Source organism: Pteropus alecto, unplaced genomic scaffold (genome assembly GCF_000325575.1).
Source record: "Pteropus alecto unplaced genomic scaffold, ASM32557v1 scaffold20, whole genome shotgun sequence".
Taxonomy (NCBI): Eukaryota; Metazoa; Chordata; class Mammalia; order Chiroptera; family Pteropodidae; genus Pteropus; species Pteropus alecto.
The window spans coordinates 23,164,130-23,176,737 of record NW_006436298.1 but is presented as its reverse complement, the minus strand read 5'-3'; the positions used below and the strand labels follow the sequence as shown (position 1 = coordinate 23,176,737).

General features: G+C 33.0%; 1 long non-coding RNA gene across 1 annotated transcript in view; it reads left to right on the top strand.

The window, feature by feature from the left end:
* Positions 1-10,083: 10,083 nt before the first annotated feature.
* Positions 10,084-12,608, top strand: part of LOC112480637 — a 30,954-nt gene continuing 28,429 nt past the window's right edge. The window contains exon 1 of the long non-coding RNA XR_003046723.1: positions 10,084-10,143. This is a non-coding gene — a long non-coding RNA (uncharacterized LOC112480637). The remainder of the gene's footprint in view (positions 10,144-12,608) is intronic.

Sequence of the window (12,608 nt, the reverse complement as noted above, 5' to 3'; positions counted from 1 at the left end):
ATGTTAGTATGATGCATTTGTTAGAAATTAGCTGATCATAGGTATATTCTGAATTTTATTCTGTACCATTGCTCTATGTCTTTCTTAAAACAAGTATCACACTATCTTGGTTATGATAGCTTTAGTGTAAGTCTTGAAATAAAATAGTATAAATCTTCTTCAAACTTTTTTTCAAAATTGTTTTGTATTTTCATATGAATTTTAGAATAAGAATACCAATTTCTACAAAAAGGCTTATTAGAGTTTCGATTGAAATTGTTTTGAATCTATAGATTAGTTTGGAGAGACCTGACATCTTAAACAGTATTGGATCTTCTGATCTATAAACATGGTATATTTCTTGATATATATCTCTATAGATCTTATATGCATTTTGTTAAATTTATTTCCAATTTTTTTATTGCTACTGTAAATGACAATGCTTTTTGAATTTCAATTTCCAATTATTTGTTGTTAGTATGTAGAAATACAATTGAGTTTTACACATTGACTTTGACTCCTAGGACCTTGCTAACCTCATTGATTAGTTCTGGTAGTTTTTTGTTCGTTTGTTTGTTTTTTGTAGATTTCTTATAGCGGAATAATGATACATAATCATGTCATATGTCAAAAAAGCAGTGTTACTTTTTCCTTCCTAATTTGTCTGCCTGTTATTATTTTTTCCCTAGGAACTCCGGCACAATGTTGAATAGAAGTGGTTAGAGCATATGTCTTTATTTTCCTGCATAAAATATCTTTTTATCCTCCTCTGTCTGCTTTAAAGATTTTCTCTTTATTTCTTATTTCTGACAGTTTGATTAAGTTGTGGTTTGTTATGATTGTGTGTGGTTTTCTTTAGGTTTATTCTGCTCAGGATTTCTTGAGTTTCTTGTATCTAGGGATTTATATTTTTCACCATATTTAGAAAATTTGTGGTCATTATTTAAAAATAATTTTCTCTCCTCTCCCCTTTCCTCTGGTACTCCAATTACATGTATATTAGTCTGCATATTTTCTTACAGGTAACTGAGACTCTATTCACTTTGGGGGGTCTTTTTTCTAGTTATGCATCATTTTGAACAGCTTCTATTGCTGTCTTCAAGTTTACTACTATTTTTTTTCCTGTGAGTTTTATTCTGTTGTTTATCCTACCCATTGTCATTTTCATTTCAGATTTTATAATTCTCATTTCATTAGAATTTGGGTCTGTTTTTATATCCTGTATTTCTTTCTCAACATGTTTATGTTTTCCACTATAATCTTGAACATATGGAACATATCTATGATAATTGTTTTAATCTCCCTTTCTTTTAATTCTACCATCTCAGTTATTCTATTGGTTTATTTTTCTTTAGGTTTCTATCGATTACTTTTTATCTGGTATGGTTCATATTTTCCTGCTTCCTTGCAATCTTTTTTGATCAGGTGCTGGACATAATGAATTTTATTTTGTTGGGTGCTGGATTTTGTTACATTCCTTCAAAGAATGTTGGACTTTGTTCTGGTATGCAATTAAATTACTTGGGATCAGTTTTACACTTTCATAGTTTGCTTATAAGCTTCCAGATTAGCCTTTAGTATAGCTAAATTACTCTCATTAACTTTGAAAAGCTACATTAGTCTCACTGCAGATTCTACTAATACCTCATGTATTATGATATCTCTCCACTCTGGCATATGCAAATTATTCTTAACTCAGTGTGACTATGTGAATTGTTTGAGCACTGATTTCTGGTGTTTCCTCAACCTTGAGGAGTTTCACTTCATGCATGTGAAGATAAATATTTAACCACAGATTTGAAAAGACTCTTTGCAGATCTTCAGAACTCTCTTTCTATTTAGCCACCTCCTGTCTAATAATCTTCTCCACAAATTCTAGCTGTGTCAGCTTACCCAGATGGCTATCTCTGTCTCCTAAGCTCACTGAGACCGCTGGGCCCTATTTGAATTCTGCATCTCAGCTCTGTAGCCTGGAAAACGCTTCTAGGCAGTAACCCAGAGGGCTCAACTAGTTAGTTTGTCCTTTTTCAGAAACCATGGTTCCTGTTACCCAATGCCTGAAAACTTTTGTTTCATATATTTTATTCAGTTTTCTAATTTTTATAATTGGAGGGCAATTCTCATGGCAGTTTAATGTTCATGGGTGGAAGTGGAAGTTCTTGTCAATTTGTTGACAAAGAGTTTTATTAATATTCTTTAAGAGTAACTGTGTTATCATTTTTTGTTATTTTGCTAAACATGCCTATGAATTTTAACGAAGTTATAGTATAATCTGTACTATAGTATAATTTATTGTTTTAAATCAGTATGTTTTTAAATAGCAGTAACTTTCAGTTTTCTTTATAATCGAAGGCAAGCAGTGGTATACATTATATAAAACACTAAATAATTCTAAATCAATTTCCAGTGGTCTTTGGAATGCATTATGTGATTTTGAGGCACAGTAGAATTACCTTATAATTATGAGTGCATATCAATGAAAACCTTTCCTTCAGAAACTTTAGCCAAAAGCAAAGTTGAGGGCCCACTGCCTTCAAGTGTGCTTAACAATATCAAAATTATATGTTAGAAGGAAACATTTAAATTACTTGTATGTGCTGAGTATACCCCATGTGCTTCATAGGGAAAAAGGAAGAATAATTCTGAAATGTGCTCAATGATAGGGAGAAGCCAATTTAGAATTAAAATTTGTTGTAGTCATAATTAAGAAATGACTATATATTACACTTTTAATTCACCAAGAATCAATAGCTGTCAGTTTTCTTTAAAAGATCTTCTCTAAAAAACTTTTGTAAATTAAATAGATAGTCCTTTTAACATGGTTGTCAGGTTGTCATCATTATGTTAATCAAAACTCAGGTTTACAATTTGTTCCTACCTTGTGAAAAGGAGTTGTTAGTAATTCTGCCTCAGTTAGAAGTATTTTTAAGTAACTAGGCTATCACCTTCCTGAAAAATGTTGGCAAGATTATCAGATTGATAGTGACAGATAAAGGTGTGGAACATTGTAAATGCAATCACTTTCTTAGTGTTTGAGACCACATACAGAACATTAACATCCTACAGTATGGTAAGAGGTTTGTTAAAAGTTCTATTGTTAAATAAGTTTGGAAAACATTATTTCCTATATATTTCTCTTGAATATTCATTATGTACATAAAGGTTCTAAGAAATCTTATAGTAAACAAACCTGTGTAATTTTGTTTAATTCAGCATTTCCCACACTTAACTTGACTACCACTCCTAACTACTTTCTACCCATGAACGTTTCTTGACATCTCTCGGGACACTAGTGTCTCACAAAACACAATTTTGGAAATGCTGCCTAGATAATGGTGACATACATACATATATATATATATACGTGTATATATATACGTATATATATATATACACGTATATATATACGTATATATATACACGTATATATATAATATACATATATATAATTTAGTTACATTGTAGCTGTATTGGGACCAATAGAGTTATTAAAAATGTTAACAAAAAATTAGTTGATCATGTGGAAATGTTTTGCCAAGTGTAGACTCTGTTCAAATTAAATTAGTAATTTTGAGGTACAAGTTTTTAGAGCAACTTTCTCTTTAAAATAAGTGTTTCAAGGTGTTATAAAACCAAATCTCATAAGGCATCTTAGAGAAGAACTCTTATAAAAAATAAACTTTTCGTGAGCAAACTTTAAATGAATCAGAAACACACAAAATAATTTGCCTTTGAAATATTCCTGTATATAAAATTTGAGAAATGATATAAAATGAGCTTTGGCCAAATGTGTTTTGAGTTTTGCTAAATTCAGACATTAAAAAGTTTAGAATATACATAATACTTGTGAAAAGTCATCTATTCCCAAAATTTCAGGAAAGAGTTTTAAAATGAACATTGGTGTTTAGAAGGTGCTTAACAGATCTTGACAGCCTACAAAACAAGTTTTTTGAGGTTACTAAAGTCTATTCACAACCCTTTCTGGTAGCCTGTCAGAACTATTTACTGAAATTCCAGATTGGACCACTAATCTTCCAGAAATACAGATGTGACATTTTGTCTGTTGTTATTGTTGTTGTTGTTGTTGTTGTTGTTGTTGTTATTGTGATGAACAGAGATGAAGCAGAGTCTTTAAAAAGTTGTGTTTATTAGGCACCTCCAACTATTTGATATTTGGTCTTAGTATACAACTCTAATAGGTATGTTCTTTTTTATATAAAACAGTGATCAGTGATGTTAGCAGGTCTCTGGAAATAGAATTTCCTAGCTTGTATTTACTCTGCTGGATTCAAAGAAGTAGAGCAGAAAATATTGTAATACTGTAAAAACACTCTTTTAATAAAGTAAGATTTTACAATAGAATCTTTTATCAAGTGGTAAGATTTACAGTAAATTGTCTGTAATTCATTAGTTTCTATAATCATAGTACCTTAGTATTATCTCTAAAGTATTCAAAGGTGAAGAATTGGTTTAATAAACACATTAAAAGGTGAACATTAAGGAAACAGTTAATGAATAGTCTGGTGTTGATATTTTACAAGGTTAAAACATGTTTTCCTACTAAGATTTTATAGTAAAGGAGAAAAGTAAGATGATCTATACTGTAGCTATATCTAGGCCTTAATAATTATGCAAAGTGTTTGGAGTGTTAGTTGAAAACAAAATAATAATTTATTAAATAGTAGACTCCATTTGAATTTAATGGGTTTTGGTGTGGTCAACTTTATGATACCTTCAAGAAAAGAGTGTAACCTAGTATGTAACCTATTGTTTTCAAGAAGCCCTACGTAAATTTTGCCTTCCGACATACATATATTTGTTTACATATTTGTATTTGTAGCTTCAGGAAATACTAATCCTAACACTGAATTCTAGTTTTCTAGTGTAAGAATAGCTCTCTTATATATTTTGTGTAAGTAGTTTTTAAAACCCTGATTTTTATATCAATTTATGTAGCAGCAATAAAAAGTCTTTAAAGAATATTACATGTGTATATGAGAGTCCTATATTTTCTACTTGATAGAATGTTTGGTTTTTAGCTGCTTGCCTGCTGTGATAGTTAATTTTATGTTTTAATTTGACTGGGCTATGAGGTACCCAGATATTTGGTCAAACATTATTTTGGGTGTGTTAAGACTTTTTTTTTTTTTGTAATTTATTATTTTTAAAAAATTAAGTTTATTGGGGGTGACGCTGGTTAATAAAATTATATAGATTTCAAGTGTACAATTCAATGATACATCATATGTGTATTGCATTGTGTGTTCGCCACCCAAAGTCAAATTTCCTTCTGTCACCATATATTTGACTCCCTTTGCCCTTATCTACCTTCTCCTCTACCTCCTTTCCTCTGGTAACTGTTGTCTGTGCCTATGAGTTTTTGTTTGTTTGTCTTGTTCATTTATTGCTTCAGTTTTATATCCCACATATGAGCAAAATCATATAGTTCTCAACTTTTGCTGTCTGACTTACTTCGCTTAACATGAATATCTCAATCTCAAGGTCCATCCATGTTGTCGCAAATGGCAATATTCCATCTTTTTTAAAGCTGAGCAATATTCTACTGTATTTATGTACCAGATCCTTGTTATCCAATCATCTAACAAAGGGTATTTGGTTGTTTCCATGTCTTAGCCACTGGAATAATGCTGAACCTCCATATTGTTAATAGGGCTATAGCAACTTACATTCCCATAAGCAGTGTATGAAGGTTTCTTTTCCCCTACAACCTCTCCAATACTTGTCACTTGTCTTGTTAATAGCCATTCTCATGGATGTGAGGCAGTATTACATTGTGGTTTTGATTTGCATTTCCCTAATAGCTAGTGAAGTTGAACAGCTTTTCAAATGACTATTGGCCATTGGTATGTCTTCTTGGGAGAAGTGTCTGTTCAGGTCCTCTGCCCATTTTTAATTGGATTGTTTGTGTTTTTGTTGTTGAGTTGTATGAGTTCTTTATGTATTTTGGATATTAGCTCCTTATCAGAGGCATTGTTTCCAAATATCTTCTCCCATTCAGTTGGTTGCCTCTTCGTCTTGTTGACGATTTCTTTTGCTATGCATAAGCTTTTTAGTTCAATACAGTCCTATTCATTTATTTTTGTTTTTATTTCCTTTGCCTTTGAAGTTAAATTTATAAAATCCTCTCTAAAACCAAGGTTCATGAGTTTAGTACCTGTTTCTTCTATGCAATTTATTGTTTCAGGTCTTATATTTAGGTCTTTGATCCATTTTGAGTTCATTTTGGTGAATGGTGACAGATAGCAGTCTAGTTTCATTTTTTTTGCATGTGGTTTTCCAATTTTCCAAGCACCAGTAATTGAAGAGGTTTTCTTTTTTCCATTATGTATTTTTGGCTGCTTTGTTGAAAATTATTTGCCCATATATATGTGGGTTTATTTCTGTGCTCTCAGTTCTGTTCCATTGATCTGTGTGTCTGTTTTTCTGCCAATAACCATGCTGTTTTGATTATTGTTGTTTTGTAATATAATTTGAAGTCAGGTAATGTATTACCTCCAGTTGTGTTCTTTTTTTCTCAGGATTGCTTTGGCTAATTGGGGTCTTTTGTGATTCCATACAAATCTGTAATTTTTGTTGTTGTTCATCTATTTCTTTAAAAAATGCCATTGGGATTTTTTTTAAATTGAAGAAATGATTAAAATTTTTAGTTTACATATTTGATTCTACTCCTTTCTGTGCTGAGAAGTCTGATGATAATCTAATGGGATTTCCTTTATAGATTACCATCTTCTTTTCCCTGGCTGCCCTGAGAATTCTGTCTTTGTCATCGATTTTCGATAACTTTAATACAATGTGTCGTGGTGAAAGCCTTTTTGAGTTGAGATAATTGGGTGTTCTATTGACTTCTTGAATTCCAAGCTCCAGCTCATTCCTTAGATTTGGGAAATTCTTGTCCACTGTTTGTCTGAAAATGCTTTCTAGTCCCTGCTCCTTTTCCTCGCCTTCGATAATGCCGATTATTCTTACGTTTCCTCTCCTGATGGTATCAGCTAGTTCTTGTATTTCTCTTTCATTATTTTTCATTCTTTAGCTTCTCTCTTCTTCCTTCTGATTTATTTCTAGATTTCTGTCTTTGATATCACTGATCCTTTCCTCCATTTGGTCGACTCTATTTCCCAAGCTTGCTATTTCATTTTTCAGCTCTTGCAGTGTGTTCTTCATCTCCAGAAGTTCTATTCTGTTCTTTTTGAGGGTTTCAGTCTCCTTGCTAAAGAACTCATTCTGCTCATCTAGTTGTTTTTTCACATCCTGAAATTGTTGATATGACTCGTTTGGCTCTCATTGAGTTTTTTCATAAGTACCATGCTGAATTGTCTGTCATTTAAGTTGCATATTTCTACGTCTGTAAGCTTATTTTCTGGAGATTTTTGTCTTTCTTTCTGAGATGCCTTGTCACCTTGGTTGTTCATAGTGTTTAATGGACTATTTCTCCTCTGGGGCATTAATGGAAGTGTATTCTGTTTTGTTTTGTTTTGTTTTTTTTCCAGAAAGAAGATTTATTATATGAAGGTCTCTCTTTAGCCTGCTGCAAAGAAGGCGCTTTTCTTTTGGTTTCCAGTAGGTGGCGTCTAAGCCTCTTGGATCCCTGTTTTATATAAAGTCTTAATAATGTCTTTTTTTTCTCTTATAGGAGTTTAATCATGCTCGCTACCCTCAGTCTCAGTTCCTTTCAATGTTAGCAATGGCTTTGGTGGCATTTGCTCAGATTCTTTTGCGGCTCCACAGTGTTGGGTCTCAAATGGTATGGCGGGAGGGGCCCTCTGGGTTGGGGGTTGTGGGCTGTGGTTCAGCTTCAGTTTTGCAGACGTGGCTGGTAAAAAATCACTTCTTGTTTCTCTGTCATCCTCAGTTTTCTGCTATCTCCATTTCTCTGCCTTCTGCCCTGATGACTGAGCATTGCTGCCAACCATGGGGAGCTCACAGCTCTCCCAGGCAGGGCTGTTCAGGGAACTTGCCGCTCCTTCTCCCCTCCCTCTCCTCCTACAGGGAGCTCTGGCAGTGAGAGGCAGCTTCTTTTTTTCTCCCATCTGTTGCCTGACACCCAGAGTTCTGACCTGTGGTAGCTCTTATGCGCAGGTTTCATGCTCAGTTGTGCCGGTGTGCAGTTTGGGTGTTTTTTGTTGAGTTTTAGATTTTCAGCTTATTGTTATTTCAAAGGGAGAGATCTGGGGACATCTCTCACTCCATGTTTCTGATGTCTGCCATTGAGAATTTGACAGGAATTGCATTAGATCTGTATATTGCTTTGGGTAATATGGCCATTTTAACTATGTTGATTCTTCCAGTTCATGAGCATGGAATATCTTTGCATTTTTTTGTGTCTTCTTTAATTTCTTTTAATATTGTCTTGTAGTGTATAGGTCCTTCACATAGTTTGTTAAGTTTATTCCTAGGTGTTTTATTCTTTTTTTTGCAATTGCAAAAGGAATTGTGTTTTTCAGTTCTTTTACTGAAATTTCATTGTTAGTATATAGGAATGCAATGGATTTTGTACATTGATTTTGTATCCTGCCACTGTACTCTATTTTTTGATTGTTCTGATTGTTTTTTTTTTTTTTTTTTGGTGGAGTCTTTAGGGTTTTCCATATAAAGAAACATGTTATCCGCAAAAAGTGACCATTTGATTTCTTCGTTCCCAATTTGGGTGTCTTATTTTTTCTCTTGCCTGACTGCTCTATCTAGTACTTCCAATACTCTATTAAATGAGAGTGGTGAGAGTGGATATATTTGTCTTATTCCTTATCTTAGAGGAAAAGGTTTCAATTTTTCGCCATTAAATATGGTATTAGCTGAGAGTTTGTCATATATGGCTTTTATGATGTTGACGTATGTTTCCTCTATTCTCACTTTGCTGAGGGTTTTTATCATAAATGGATCTGGATTTTGTCAAATGCTTTTCTGCATCTATTGATATGATCATATAATTTTTATCTTTTATTTTGCTTATGTGGTGTATCACATTGATTGATTTGCAAATGTTGAACCTTTTTTGCACCCCTGGAATGAATCCCACTTGATCGTCATGTATAATCCTTTTACTGTATTGTTGTATTTGATTTGCTAGTATTTTGTTTAGGATTTTTACATCTGTGTTCATCAGAGATATTGGTATGTAGTTTTCTTTTTTTATGTTATTCTTACTAGGTTTTGGTATCAGGGTAATGTTGGCCTCGTTCAGTGAATTAGAAAGTATTGCGTCTTATTTAATTTTTTGGAAGAGTTTGAGAAGGACAGATATGAAATATGAAATCTTTGAAAGTTTGGTAGAATTCACTAGTGAAACCATCTCGTCCTGGACTTTTACTCTTTGGGAGGTTTTTGATGATTGTTTAAATTTCCTTATTATTGATTGGTCTACTTAGATTTTCTAGTTCTTTGTGATTCAGTCTAGGAAGGTTGTATATTTCTAAGAACTTGTTGATTTCTTCTAGGTTGTTGAATTTTGTGGCATATAATCTTTCATAGAATTCTTGTATGATCCTTTGTATTTTTGTTATATCTGTCATAACTTCTCTTTCATTTCTGATTTTGTTTATTTGTGTCTTGACTCTTTTTTCTTTAGTGAGGCTAGCCAGGGGTTTGTCAATTTTTTTTATCTTTTTAAAGAATTGCTCAAAAAAAATAAAGAACCAGCTTTGTTGCATTGATGTTTTCTATTGTCTTTTTGTTCTCCGTTCCATTTAATTCTGCTCTAATTTTTATTATTTCATTCTTTCTGCTGACCTTGATCTTCATTTTTTCTTCTTTTTCTAGTTCTTTGAGATGTCATATTAAGTTGTTTATTTGGGATTTTTCTTGTTTCCTGAGTTAGGCCTGTATTGATATACATTGTCTTCCTATTACTCTTTTTGCTTTATCCCAGTTTTCACATGTTGTATTTTCATTCTCATTTGTTTCTTTGAATCTTTTAATCTCTCCTTTTATTTCTTCTTTGACTCATTTGTTCTTTAGTAGCATGTTGTTTAATCTTCACATATTTGTGGTTTCAGGTTTTTCTAGATGAGATTAACATTTGGATTGGTAGACTGAGTAAAGAAGATTGCCCTTCCTAATGTGACTGGGCCTCATCCAATCAATTGAAGATATGAATACAACAGAAAAGATAAATAAGAATGAACTCCTTTTGCCTAACTGTTTGAGCTGGTACATAAATATTTTCCTTTTGGGACTGGAATTGAAAAATTGGCTCTTCTTGGGTCTTGAGTTTGCTGGCTTTCAGACTAGAACTTACACCATAGGCTCTCTTGGTTCTCAGGCCTTCAGACTCAGACTAGACCTACAACCATCAGTTCATCTGGTTCTCAGGCCTTTGGATTAGACTAGAACTATACCATTGACTCTCATGAACTTACTGATTGCAGATCTGGGGACTTCTCAGCCTCCATAATCACTTGAGCCAATTCATTGTATTAAATCTCTTTATATGTATTTCTCTCTGCTATTGGCTCTATTTCTGTGAAGAACGCTGATTAATATACCCACCTTCCTGTCTTTTTCATTAAGCCTAGAATAGAGCTATGCAAGTAGTATACTAAAACTATCAGGTTGTTACAAAGAGTTGAATTTTGCATAGCCATCTCTAATAGACATTTTTTCAGCCACATCTAGTCACTATTGAAGATAGATGAAGAGAAAGTGCCATGATGCCAGCCATTATCTTTGTGAAGCTGAATATACTACATTTAATGACAAAGTTTTTAAAAACTAAAGACCATTAAATGTCTCTGAGTTTTTTTCACACTATCAAATCAGTGCTAGTCTATCTTGTCAGGTAATTTTAGACCGTATGAACAGAAATCCGTGAAAGCTTATTTGGTTTATTAATGGTCAAAAATGAGGTAATATTATTAAAGTTATAGTGAAATCTGTGTTATAAGTACAATGGGTCCTCAACATTATTTTGTTCAATGTCATTTCATTAGAATGAAATGACGAGATGTATAGGAATTTGACTCTTGTTTATGTCATTAGCTTATGGTAAAAATGGTTTTGTTATGCATAATTTTGCTTAAAGTCAGAGAACTACTCACAATGTTAAGTGAGGACTTACTATATGAGTGAGAAAAGATTTTCTATAAAGGGACAGATAGTAAATATTTTAGATTTTGTGGGCCATATGGTCTCTGTTGTAACTCTGTCATTACTATTTGTTACACAGTCTATCATTATAGTGCAGAAGTAGTCGTAGACAATACATAAACAAATGATTGTGGCTGTGTTCCAATAAAACTTTATTTACAAAAACAGGTGGTGGGCAGATTTGGCCTGTAGGCTATAATTTCTTAACCCCTGTTATAAAAAAATCTTACAAAAATCATAACTACAATTTATTGAGCATCAACAGCATAGTGGTTAATGTTATAGGTGCATTACATTGTTATTTAATTAATCCTCACAACAGACAGGAAGCTGAGGCTTAGCAGGTTTTAAATTATTACTTTAAAGTTACATAGCAAATGCAGAGTTATTACTAGAACTCAGATTTATTTCCAAAGGTGAAAATATTCTTTATATGAAGGAAAATGCTCTGTGAGTTTAAGAACTTTGTTTCCTATACTTTAAAACAACCAGGTTTTAAAATAGAGTCAAGCTACCATGATCTTACTGGAAATCATTTCATAGCTGATAGTTCATATTGGCCAAAGAAAATAGTGAAAATTTAAATTAGGGTAATCAACTAGTGATTTCCAGGGTACTGGTATCTCCCTCAGTTGTTCACACTGCTGGAATCATAGGCATTCTTGACACCTGCCCTGGTGTGCCAGTTGCTTTAAAGATCTCTCTTTTTTGACTTTGTTGAGGGTCTATCTTGCCTGCTCTAGATAAGATTTTGGAAGACAGCATCTCTTCTCAAAATTCAGAACCTGAAATAACTCAGCTCTTTGGAGAGGACAGTGAGCAAAGATGAGGATATTTGATCCTAAAAAGTTCGTGAAGAAATCGTCCAGTTAAGATGTCATCTTATCTTTTCCATCTTAGTGCTCCTGGCCTGGAAACAAACTTGATTTATGTAGAGATTATATTAACCTCTGCCTTACATGAAAAAGTCTGAAAAAAAAGCATTTTTTCTTTTCTCATGAAAGCATCTGGTAGCTCTGAAACTCCAAACCTAGGAGTGGGTGGGTTGTTGAAATTAGGGAAAACATCAGCAATATGGCATGTCAGTATGTATGTATTTGTGTATGAGTATGTTATAGGAGGTAAGAAAAGCCCTACAACCTAAATCCTTCTTCTCATTTTTTTTCAAGATTATAATTCCCTTTATGATTTTTAAAAGCCTTATCTGATTATTTATTTTTTTACAGAAAACAGTTAATTATTAGGTATGTACTATGTGCCAAGCATGATGTTAGAATTCAGGATATGATAGAGAATTAGACACACTGTCATCAAGGAGGTTACCGTCTAATTGGAGAGATAAAAAAAATATATAATTTTAATATTGTGTTTTAAATGCTAAAACATGAGTAAACTCATAGCAAAGACATCTAACCCTACTGTGGGAGTCAGAGAAGCTTCCTGGAAGTGATAAAACCTGAGCTAAGAAGAAGAGCTAAACTGGACAAAAAACTAGGATGAAGCTCATCTGAATTTTCCCCAATTCAGTA